Source organism: Pyxicephalus adspersus, chromosome 3, assembly GCF_032062135.1.
Source record: "Pyxicephalus adspersus chromosome 3, UCB_Pads_2.0, whole genome shotgun sequence".
In the NCBI taxonomy this organism is placed as follows: domain Eukaryota; kingdom Metazoa; phylum Chordata; class Amphibia; order Anura; family Pyxicephalidae; genus Pyxicephalus; species Pyxicephalus adspersus.
The window spans coordinates 85,562,711-85,574,656 of NC_092860.1; positions in this window are offsets into that span (position 1 = coordinate 85,562,711).

The following is an 11,946-nucleotide window of genomic DNA, read 5'->3' on the forward strand; positions in this document are numbered from 1 at the left end:
TCCTTTTACATAAAATATATAAGTATAAGTAGAGGTCTGTTATGTAAAGCAAGATTTGTCACAGGTCTTACTAATAGGCAATAATGTAGGTATATATATTTTCTTGAAGTGAAGGCTAAGATCAATTAGGGATAGTACTATATAATTGAGGCAGAGTAGTTTAGCCAAAAAGGCAACAATGCATACATGGTGAGTTCAAACAAGAAAGAATGTAATAAAGGTTGTAACATGAAAACTGGAGTGCTATCTTTATTTCTCTAACTTTCACTGTACATTATCATACAGATATTTACTAACAAATACTCACTAGTACTGTAGTTCTCCTGCTGCTAAAGCCATTATTATGTAAAAGAAGTTGATGGTTTACCAACAGCAGTAGCATGCAATAATATTGTTATGTAAAATGAAATAATGTGCAGTGATGGATGAAGGCCCTTGGGGAAGACCAGATCTGCTTGTCTGACCCCATACTAAGCTCCTCTGTGATATGGTAAAAAATAGTCATTGTTTATAATTCTTCTATAGTGACAATGAAACCAGTAAACTGACATGAACATAGTAAAAGTATTCGGCTTTCATTACCACCATCTTTAGTCTATGCAAATGTTACATTTCTTAATGATGTTGGTAAAAGAACTATTGTAGGACCAAAAAAAGTCCATTTTCAAAAATGAAACAAAAAATTGTTTGTTGTAATTGTTTTGCAGACACGATAAGGAAGATTTTTGGAAAACAGACTACTGAATAAAAATGAAATGGATACAAGATATGAAAAGAATTGATCAGCTATACCTGAGCGTCTATAATGTAAATGTAAAAACATGCATTTCAATTAACTTCACATTATTCTTCCCTGACTGGAGTTTTATGACTTGAGGCTTTATACAAATTTAGGATAAAATGGCAGAATCTAATTTATTCTACAATTAGGGTAATCTTTTTTAAAGTATTTCTCCAGTAGAGAACTATAGCTTATGGCAAAGGCCTGTCTGTCACTAGACTACCTGAAATTATCACTTTTTAACAATACATTTTATAGGGAGTGTGTAAGCGCATAGATTGCTTACTTGTTAGTTGTCATGACCCGGGGAGCTCGGACCTTCTAGCCCATCCCTTATAAACACCATTGTCATAACTGCCTTCTACTACCAACCCCTTAAAAGCTCTGGGCTAGGCCCAGCCCCCGGTCATGTAGTCACTGCGCCTAATTCTTATGGCTACGTGCCTCTCTTTACAAAAGGTGAAACTGGCAAATGTTTCAGAACAAACAAAGAGATAACACTGGGGAACAATTTTGAACAAATTGTTTGTTGACTTCAATTTTTAAGCTTATTTACACTAAAATAGATATGCTGATTCTGAAAGTGCAGTTAGTTTTCTTCTATCATGTGAGCTTTTTTCTCTACCGCTTATGTTAATGCGATTACTGTAGCGCAGATTTGTATAGGCTATTCAATTACACGCAAAACAGTGTGCTCATAGGTTGTGCGCTGCTCTACATAGTGAATAAGCAAAATTTATTTTCTACTTACACACGTATTTCCTTTCTTTCAGATCATGTCCTGCTCTGCTGTTTCTCATTGTAAGTGCCTAAACAACCCTGATATATTTTGTTATATCTGTGGCAGTTTCACCATTCCCAGTCAAAGGACGAACATCAGCACATTTGTAGAGCAAGCCTATTTGGCATATTTAAAAGTTAAACTTGGTAATCAAGATAAGTCCAGGGCCCCCCATAAGGTGTGCAAACACTGTGTGTGTCGAGGGTTTAAGGATGTGGACAAAGGGAACACGTGATAAGATGCCATGTGGTATACCTATGGTTTGGCGAGAGCCAGGAGATCATTTCAGTGACTGTTACTTTTGTATAGTGAAAACTTCAGGATATCAGTTACAGGGTGCAAAACTTCTCCAATAAACTCCTACCAACTCCTCATTAGTCAATGTATGTCCATGGAAAACCGTATGAACATCATAACGGTTAAGAGATGTTGGAACTGATGTAGGCATCACTGTCTCCTGAATCTGTCCTGAAGAAGCGGACGAAATGCATCGACAATTTGTAAACCATTTCTTGGTATATGCACAGGAGATATTTCCAACATATGGTTTTATATGCTTAAAAGATTGCTGATGTTGAAATATATATTGAAATAAAGGTTTTTATGTAAAATATTTTATTCTGGATTTGAATTGGCCTGAAAAGTCCCAAAAATTGTATGTTCTTTTCAAAACTTCAGGATATAACAAGAAAAATAAATGTAACAGAGTATCCTAGTCTACCATCAGCTATAAGCCCAGTGGCTCATTCAGATGAAATCCCAGTTTTGGTTACACTACCCTTTCTTGAAGAACATGATTATGGGGATGAACTAGTTGACAACATGCTTACAGCATGAGTTTAGTGATTTGGCGTGTGATTTGGGACTATCGAAGAAGGCTTCAGAACTCCTAGCATCAAGACTGCGTGAGAAAAACCCACTTGAAAAAGGAACGAGGGTATTTTACTTTTGAACCAGAGAAATTGCATTTGTGCAGTACTTTAGAACTGACAATGGCTTTGTGCATTGCCATAACATACCTGGTTTATTCGAGGAATTGGGAATTCAAATATGTAACTCAACTGAATGGCGACTATTCATCGATAGCTCAAAGCAAAAAGTTTAAAGTGTGTCCTCCTTCACAATGGCAATATATTTGGGTCAGTCTCAAAGTATCCCTGTTATCTGTGCATGTGGGACAGCAGAGCTCGTGTGAGGCATTGGGTGGAAAGGAATTGGCCTCCAAGATCTGCCCTAAAACCAGGTGACCCAAACATTCTACATGAGCCACTTGTTGATAGAAAGAATATTTTATTCCCGCCTCTGCACATGAAACTGGGTCTGATGAAGCAGTTTGTTAAAGCTTGGCCAACTGTAGGAGACTGTTTCTAGTACCTCATTTTGACATTTCCTAGCCTGTCATTTGAAAAAATCGGCCGGTGTGTTTGATGGTCCACAGATTCGGCAGCTCATCAAAGATGAACGTTTCATAAGGACAATGTCAGAAGTCGAAAAGAATGCTTGGTTATCATTTAAAGCCATTGTCAAGGACTTTCTTGGAAATACATTAACAAATAATTACACAGAAATTGTCCAGAAATTTTTGGAGAACTACGAAATGCTTGATTGGAATATGAGCATCAAGGTGCATTTTCTGCATTTTCAAACCTTGGTGCAGTCAGTGATGAGCAAAGTGAACAATTCCACCAAGATTTGAAGGTCATGGAAGGATGGTATAGGGTAGATGGGATGTACATATGATGGTTGACTATTGTTGGAGCATCCGGTGGGATTTTCCTAACACTGAACACTCCAGGAAAAGCTATAAGCGTACATTTTTACATTAACCGCTTACCCGATTAATTTTCAAATGTTTTACTGTAAAAAAAAATGTCAGAATAACAGTTAAGTTTTTTGTATGAACAAAAGAAATTTAAATAAATAGTACATTCAAGTTATTTCATTATTTTTTCATTGTATGTAAAATTTGTATGTTTCTTGACAAAAATGCAGGGTACCCTGTCGGTACATCGGAATAACTGGATGTGCTAGCAAAAAACTGCGGTCATTTCTGGATTCACCACCCAAAGATAAGTAAAAAAACAAATGTAAGATCTAACTCAACAAAAAATGTGTTCCCCAGTGCAATGTAATCAATAAAAAAAATCTTTAATGAACGAATCAACATTTCCAGGGCAGTTAGGTCATAGAGCCTAGGAGCCTGTGGCAACAGATTTTTGGTAATCGAAAGACTTCTTCTTCCCACACAAGTCTATAAATATTCAAAGTCATCTTGAAGCAGATTGATGCAGCTTAAAAGCAGGTCAAATTCAGTTCACAATTCAATCAACTAAGTCTCTCTGTGAACCTTTGCTTTCATTTAAAAATTTCAGTTTGACATGCATCTGAGATTTTTCGGGAATGTATTTATAAAGCAGTGGATCTGACATTCCCTGAAACTTTCCCTGCTGGAGAATCTAGTTTATTTGCAATTAAAACACGTGGTCATAGAAGATTCTACACCAGGGAATGACAAATTTACTGCTTTATATATAGACCCTTAAAAATTCTGAGATGTACCTCAAACTGATCTCAAATGCAAGTAGAATGAACATGTGTAGCCACAATCTCAAACCCTTTCACATACCTATAAATTAACTTTGCATTTACTGCCATATGACTATCTAATAGCTCATTTTTCACTGTGGTTGAGTCATGGAGGTAAGTAACAGAACACACTGCTTTAAGCTCTGCAACCAGCTCTGCAAATAGTGTTTATTCCTAAAAATGTATGTTCCTTTTTGATACTTTCACCCACTGACCTAGTAAAAATACGCAGACCAAAAACATTGTAAAAAAATCAGTAATTTATCTGCATACTTGTTCTGGGTCATTGACAAGCATTTATTTAAATGACTGACTCAATCGGTTTTCCTTTAACTTTCTTTCCTGCATACCTTAAAATGCACTTTGAATGTATCCAACAACATTCTATGTTTTACTTTCCTTTGCTTGCTCATACTTTGACCTGTAACAGCACTGATAGTTTAGTGGAAGGACAACAGAATTATTAGTAGCAACTGCTTTAGCTAATGTTTTCAGATAACATATGAATGTAATGTTTACTCTAACATAGGAATGGAGCTGCACGTTGAGTACACACATACTGAGAGCAATCGCTGTAGGAATTAAATACTTGGTATAGAACAGAAGAAAATCAATAATATGCAAAGACATTAAAGGCAATGTAGGCTATAAAGATAAAGTACAAACCCCAATACCCCAGACATGAATTCCTGATCTCATTCTAGATCTTCTTCTTTTAATAAAACCCCCCTTAGGAGGCAATAGCCCAAAATGGGACATAAGTTGCCACAACAGGGGGTGCTTTGTACCCATAAGCACCCACAAAAATGATAACACCTTGTTAATGGCATCTGAAATCTCTACAAAGACAGGCCACTCTTATTCCCCAAAGCATTCTCTTGCTTCTTCATTGAAATATATAATTCTTCATAATAATATGCAGCATGTACCAAGCAAAGCCACTTCTAAACATAAGACAGGCATATATACATAAGAAGATTTTTTCTAGATTTGTCCACTTTTGTATCTCGTGTTTATGGCAACAAGGTCCTGTTATTAGTTCAGCCAAAAAGGTTAAACAAAAATAATTCAGTTCACTACTATTTCTGGTGGGACACAGGGTGATTGCTTATTATTATTATTTTTATTATTAATATTATTATTAATAAACAGGATTTATATAGCGCCAACATATTATGCAGCGCTGTACATTAAATAGGTGCTTAGTTTGCCGTACTCTAAAACTGCCCCTGATCTACCTAGCCGTGGCTGGAATGAAAAGGATTTTTGGAGTGGCTGCATAACAATCTATTCTCTTGCATCTATGGCTGACCTTATCCTAGAGGGCAGACATAGAATTTTGTTAATACATGCACTTTAACACACATAATATGATGTTAAACCAAAGCAGCCTATTTATTTTTTAATCAAGTGCTCAATGACACCCAAAAACCACCTGACTCCTAATACCAGCCAACCAGACCTGACTCTTTTTCAGTAACACAACTAATGGTGATATGTTGTGACAAGTAGATGGGTCGCCTTACTGTGTTTAAGTGCCGTTCAGGATTAGACTGATACACATAACAACAGTTTTGTTTATTTAAGCACTGTAAGACAATTGTCATTTGATATTTACTTTCAATTTTTTCAGTCTCCTAAACACATTCAAGGTAGCAACACACCATTCAGGTACAGAAATCTGACCAAGTAGGATTAAATAACTGAAAAATGAAAACACTGTTACTTCTAAAGGGATAAAGACTCTGCAGCTTTCCTCATTGGAGCATGAGAAATATATAAATGAACTGGACATTCCTCATTTAGAATAAGTAGAATTTTGCAATAGTACATAGTAAAACAAACAGAAAATTCTTCAGAAAAGGGAAAGGTAAGGATCCGCTACAAAGTTTTTTTTAGAATGTGGATTGATTATCCAGGAGATAACGCTTTAAATCTAATCCAATTGCCTTCATGCAGTGAAAGAACACAGTCCCAAATTTCTCTTGCGGAGCATACCAATAACACTTCCCTCACCTGGCAAGTCTCTGGGGTACATGCAGCAGAATGGTATATCAGCCTTATCCCTTGTGTATGCCTGTGTCTGTCTATAGCCGATCTGCTATCACTGGGCATGTTGGCCGAGTGATTTACCAATATCGGGGCTATAATCGATTGGTAGATAGTGAAGTACCTACTGCCTATCCCGGCTCATGGAACTAATCTGTCTCGCTAACCTTCTGGACCCTTAATATATTACTATTTATTGTTATAAAACATTTGTCATGCCTCTTAGATTGTACGCTCTTTGGGCAGGGTCCTCTCCTACTCTTGTGTCATTGTTTATATCTGTCTGTCTCTTGCAACCCCAAATGTACAGTGCTGAGTAATTTGTTGGCGGTATACACATACTGTTAATAATATTAATTTGTATTTTTTCATTTTCATGTAACTACTTGAATCTTTGCTTATATTGTACTCTATTAAGAGAGATATTTGAACTTTAGCTCCAAGAATGTCAGCCTTAAAGATGTGTTTTTCTTTAAAACTGATCATCAGTGAGGAAGAAACAATTAAAAATAACTAACAAAGCATACAAAGTTTTCCATACATGTGCTACTGAGGGTAGAACCTCATCAGGTAGTCTGTGCCCTAAATGCTTAACACCACATGCCTCCATAGTGCATTATATGTGGACATGTATGGCCATTTCAGAATTCTGGAAACAAATACTGATATTTATTTATAAGGTAAATGGGTATGATTTGCTACTAGACCCACTGTTAGGCATATTTGGTTGTTGAGCTGACTCTCAAAGAGTGTCTAAAGAGCATAGAGAGAAAAAGGTTGGAGAACTCTGGTAGTGGTTTGGTTGCATCCTCAACCCCCCACAGTGACAAATGTGCCAACAGTCTTGAAAACCATTTCATATAAGGAAATGATAGAAGCTGAGCAGAATGGCGATAAATGTATTGCTAACTTTTTGTGACAATGGAATGCCATTAGTTGCCATGTAAAAAACAGATGACAGATTTAACAGATTTTCCAATTGGTATATTCTCATTTTGCTTTATACACTTAGTGATGTAATGCCTATTAAAGCATTTAAGCCCTTGTGTATGTTCCTATATTTTCTTTTGTTATATGTTCTGAAAAAAAAAATGTGAAAAATGTTGAAAAAAAACAAACTGATCACCAGACCATTTATGACACAGCTGTTTCTAAGAATGATTAAATCAATGGGTATTTTAGGACTCCAGAAATAATATTGTTGCCTACCAGTCCTTGGATATAGTGGCAACATGGGTTATTTTTTTTTCAGGCCATGAACATTATTTGCAACTACAAATACTTGTTAATTGTGCCAGAAATCTTGAGGCTTTATAACCTTCTATGTACTAAAATGAAATTTTAAACAATGTATCTGTTTTCCCAACTGTATTCTGTGGTGTTTTTATAGTTATGCAAAACATAAAACAATTCCTCCAATAAATGAAGATAAGGAGGTGTTTGACCAAAACAGAAGAGTTAGCAAATGCATAGCTACCATACAGGGAGTGATCACGGTCTACATTGAGCAAAAAGCGTGTTTTTGGCAAGATTACCAGGTTAAAAAAATAGAAAATATAATGCCTTTATTTCTTTTACAATGTATTCCAGCCAAGCAAAGACATGAGATTTCATTCTGACAGTCCTGTCATTGACTATTGAAAAAATAGGTTGGCATTGTGTTCTTGCTCTTTTACTCATTTTCTTTTTTCTCTTTTTTGTTATTGTAGCATTTTTACATGGGGAAAGATTTTGGTCTGCTAGTAGAGGACACTTTGCATTTTTGAACAAAGCTTTTTTATCCAGCATTTCACAAGCCCATATTATGCTGTTCCCATTGTGTCCTTATTTCTCTCCTAAACCTAGGATAAGCTTTGAGCTGGGCCAAAGGAAAGCAAGGACATGCAACCTAGGCTGATTGAGTAGTAGCTTACTGCTTGTGATGGGGGTATTTTGGCCTTTTCAAGTACACCCACCTGTTCTTGCTCCGTTGCTTGTGTTGCCATATTTACCTGTTTTTTTTTGTCTGGGTTCTGGATCCTTTTGACTAGCCAGGCTAGAATGAGGCGTGTGAGGGAGTTCATTCAGTCCTGACAGCCCTGTGAATGCCAGGATACCAGATATATGCCAGCTTCCGCTACTGAGATCTGCATGCCCAACTAAGTGTTCTTCAGGAAAAGAGATCGCCAACAGACAGTTTTTGCAGAAGAGACATCCACCTGTCTATCCACACTTTAAAGGGCCTTGTCCCAGCACTGGTCTTTCTGAACAAACCAATGGTTTTTAACCTCACAGTTTCTTTCACCATGGGTTTAATACAAAACTATGCCAGATCAAAATATCAGGAAAGGATATTGTTTAAAATGAATCCTGAGTATTTGGAAATAAATTACTTATTATAGTTTTAAAGATAGTTTCAGATGTTTTTTAAGGGTAATTGAAATATTTGACATCTAGGAGTTATTTGTTGTCATTGCCAGTGTTTATTATACAAACCAAGGGTTAAACATTTTCTATACAAAAATGTCTGCCTGAAGGTTTCCCTAGTGACAATGACGCATACTGACTAAAGAGCAGAGCTGCAATTATTTATCCCAATAGTTAATAAGCACATTATACTGTATGCATAAATTGGAATTCATACATTAAATCAACATTTTTCAATTCCTTTTAAAATGTCAAACATATTTGATTACTACTTACCATCACCACTTATTTTTACCACTTCTTTTTGTTGAAACACCTGTATGTAAATATATACCAATTTATCTATTTATTATCTGTACTAAGATTTAAAGAACAGATGTACATTTATATTAAAAACTGCATATGGGTTACATCATCTATTAGCCCCAAAGACAGATGCCATGTTAACCTGTTCTAAGCTTTGCCAGTATTGTATATATAACCAAATTCTAACCCCCCCCCCCCCCCCCCCCCCCCCGCCTCCTATTGTATTTAATAATATCCACTATTAAAATTATCTCTTTTAATGTCAAGTCACATCAATGCATACCATCCAAGCACTTGATGACACGCCCCCCCCCCCCCCCCCCCCCCCCCCCTCCACCTGGCACCTGTGCTACAGCATGCAGATGCAACTACAAGCTCTGTAGAGATAAATAGGAGAAAATCAGATGTGAACAGTGCCCCTGTGGTGGTGAGCTCGGCCAAATAAAGGAAGTTTTTGCAGCATATTGGGCCATTCCATAAGCTTTAGTATAAAATGTATTTTATTTGGCAAGCTATTATACATAGGACATTATGAATTGCTAATCTTTGCTTATAAAAATTCAATTTCTTTAGCTGATCCAAAAGCTTTAGTGCTTTTTGAATCCATAATACAAGGATCAAGAGTTCTGTTTCTACTTGCTGCGTGCCTCCTGGCATTTTACAAGCAGGTCTGTAAAAGGTGTCTAATGTCAAGCACCTTGCTCTCTGTTGGGTCAGTTTGTCCCTCTGCAGAGATTTGACATACCCCCTAATTTGTCATACCTATAGCTCTGTAAGTAGCAAAGTACATGCTCCCTGCTGATTGGAATACTCAGGCAGGGGGGCATGTCAGATCTCTACAGAAAGACTGCTGCTTCCCCCGAAGAGCAAAGGTCCCACTCTGCAGCATGCCAGCTTGGGGCAGACTTTTCTACTAAGGCTGTGGCTGCTTTAGAAAGAAAACAGACTTCATTTATATAGGTGAAGTAAAATGACGCAATGCAGGTGTTAGCATGTTATGTTGTTTAGTAATGTGTGTTGTGATAAGACAGCTTATTTAAAATATAGGTTAACATGCAACAGGTTACATGCATAGGATCTGTGAACCCATTATGATTGCAGTAGTATACTGGTATGGTATTATTTCCATTTACCATATTGTTAACATTTACTCATTACCAGTATTTATCAATGGGTTCACTGCAGCTGGTAACCAACAAACTCAGTGACTGTGAGCCCTTTGTTAAGATAGACAGCATTCCCATTGCTGACCAATGTTTGAGCGCCCATATTGCAGAATCTGACAAGCAGTCAAGAAGGAAAGACAATTTGCAGCCACAGGTGAGATTATCCATTTGTTTGTTTTATCAATATCACATTGATAAAGAATATCACCTACATATGCTAAACTCATTTCCTCAACTGGCAGTCAGACTTTTCAAACCTCAAAATAGAAAATTTTCAAAATAGAAAAAACTGCAAACAGACAGGTCTGAGGGAGTAAAGACAAAGTTCCATCAGTAATAAAATAACTTTACCTACCTGATTGTTTTTTTTAATTACATTTACCTATACTTATCCAGCACAGATGGCACTATCTTTACCTGATTCTCTTCCTAGAGTTGGATTCTGATTCTGATTGGCCAGGCTGGGATAATGTATTTCCCATGTATGTCTGCGGGATTACCAGCATATTCTGTCATCCTACACTAAAATGCGCTTGCATAGCTCAGTATATTGCAGGAAGAAGATAGCAAATAGGCAGGTATGTTTTATTGCAGAAAGGACATCACCTGTCCCTTCTGCAATAAACAACCTTCCTGTTTGTAATTTAACTACACAGGTAGTCTATGGGTTAAGGACATCCGACATACGGACAACTCCCCTACATATGAACGGGGCTTCCCTGCTCTCTGTGTGCAGGACAGAGGCTTGTAGGGGGGACGATTTGCATTACTTGCAGAAGAAGTCTTTTGCTAAACTAGCTGAGACTCAGCTTTCTGCAGCCTCTTGTAACTCTTTAATGACCAAGACAAAGTCTGCAGTTGTCTCTTGCATATCAAAGCACAGCTTGCTCCAGAAGTTTTTGAATGTTCAGGCTTCATAAAGATTTTTTTTTTTTTGCTTTGTTTGTGATTAACTCACAGTGAGTATTTTATACAGTAACTGACACCACGCTGCCTAATATTATGTTGAGACAAACATATTTCCTAATTGCATTTATTAAAATAATGTACCTGTTCCAACTTACATACAAATTCAACTTAAGAACAAACCTACAGTCCCTATCTCGTATGTAACCCAGGGACTACCTATAGTTCCACTTTCCAAACTTCATCCATTAAAAAACACAAAAACATAATTATCGGAAAACCATTTCATAAATAATACTGTATACATCAAAACCAAAAGACCACTATCACAATATATAAAATCATACCATTTAAACCCTAGAATCCATGGTAAGGACTTGTAATGTGGTGTTTTACTAAAAGCACATGGGCAATGCCATTTACACTGTAATGTGCTGCGGCCTGGTAAATATTGCATAATGCACACAAACGCAGTGCATTCTGCACTTTTTAAAGCATATCGTACAGGTAAAGGTGCAAGGCAGTGCATTCCTACAGTGAATTTGGTGTGCTATTATCAATGAATGGCACCCCAGCACAATTTATAATGTGTGCTGTGTTAACACAGGTGCTTCTACCTTTTCTTTGATGCACCTTTGTATTTATCTGCTTTCAAATAAAAAAGTTCCAATTGGTTTATGTCTAAATATTTACTTTGAATACATGTGTGCTGGTAATCATATGCTTGTTTATAAATAAAGCATGCGTTTAAATACAAAGGTCAAACAATTATGCAATGGTTAAGGTGCATTGAGAAGAGGAAGCAGCTGTGTTTCTGTTATTGAGCTGAGTGCTGCAGGGAGAAGGAAGGGAGCCTTAGTACAGGGAGAGGAAAGGGAGCCTTGGTGCAGGGAGAGGGAAGGGAGCCTGGGTGCAGGGAGAGGGAAGGGAGCCTGGGTGCAGGGAGAGGGAAGGGAGCCTGGGTG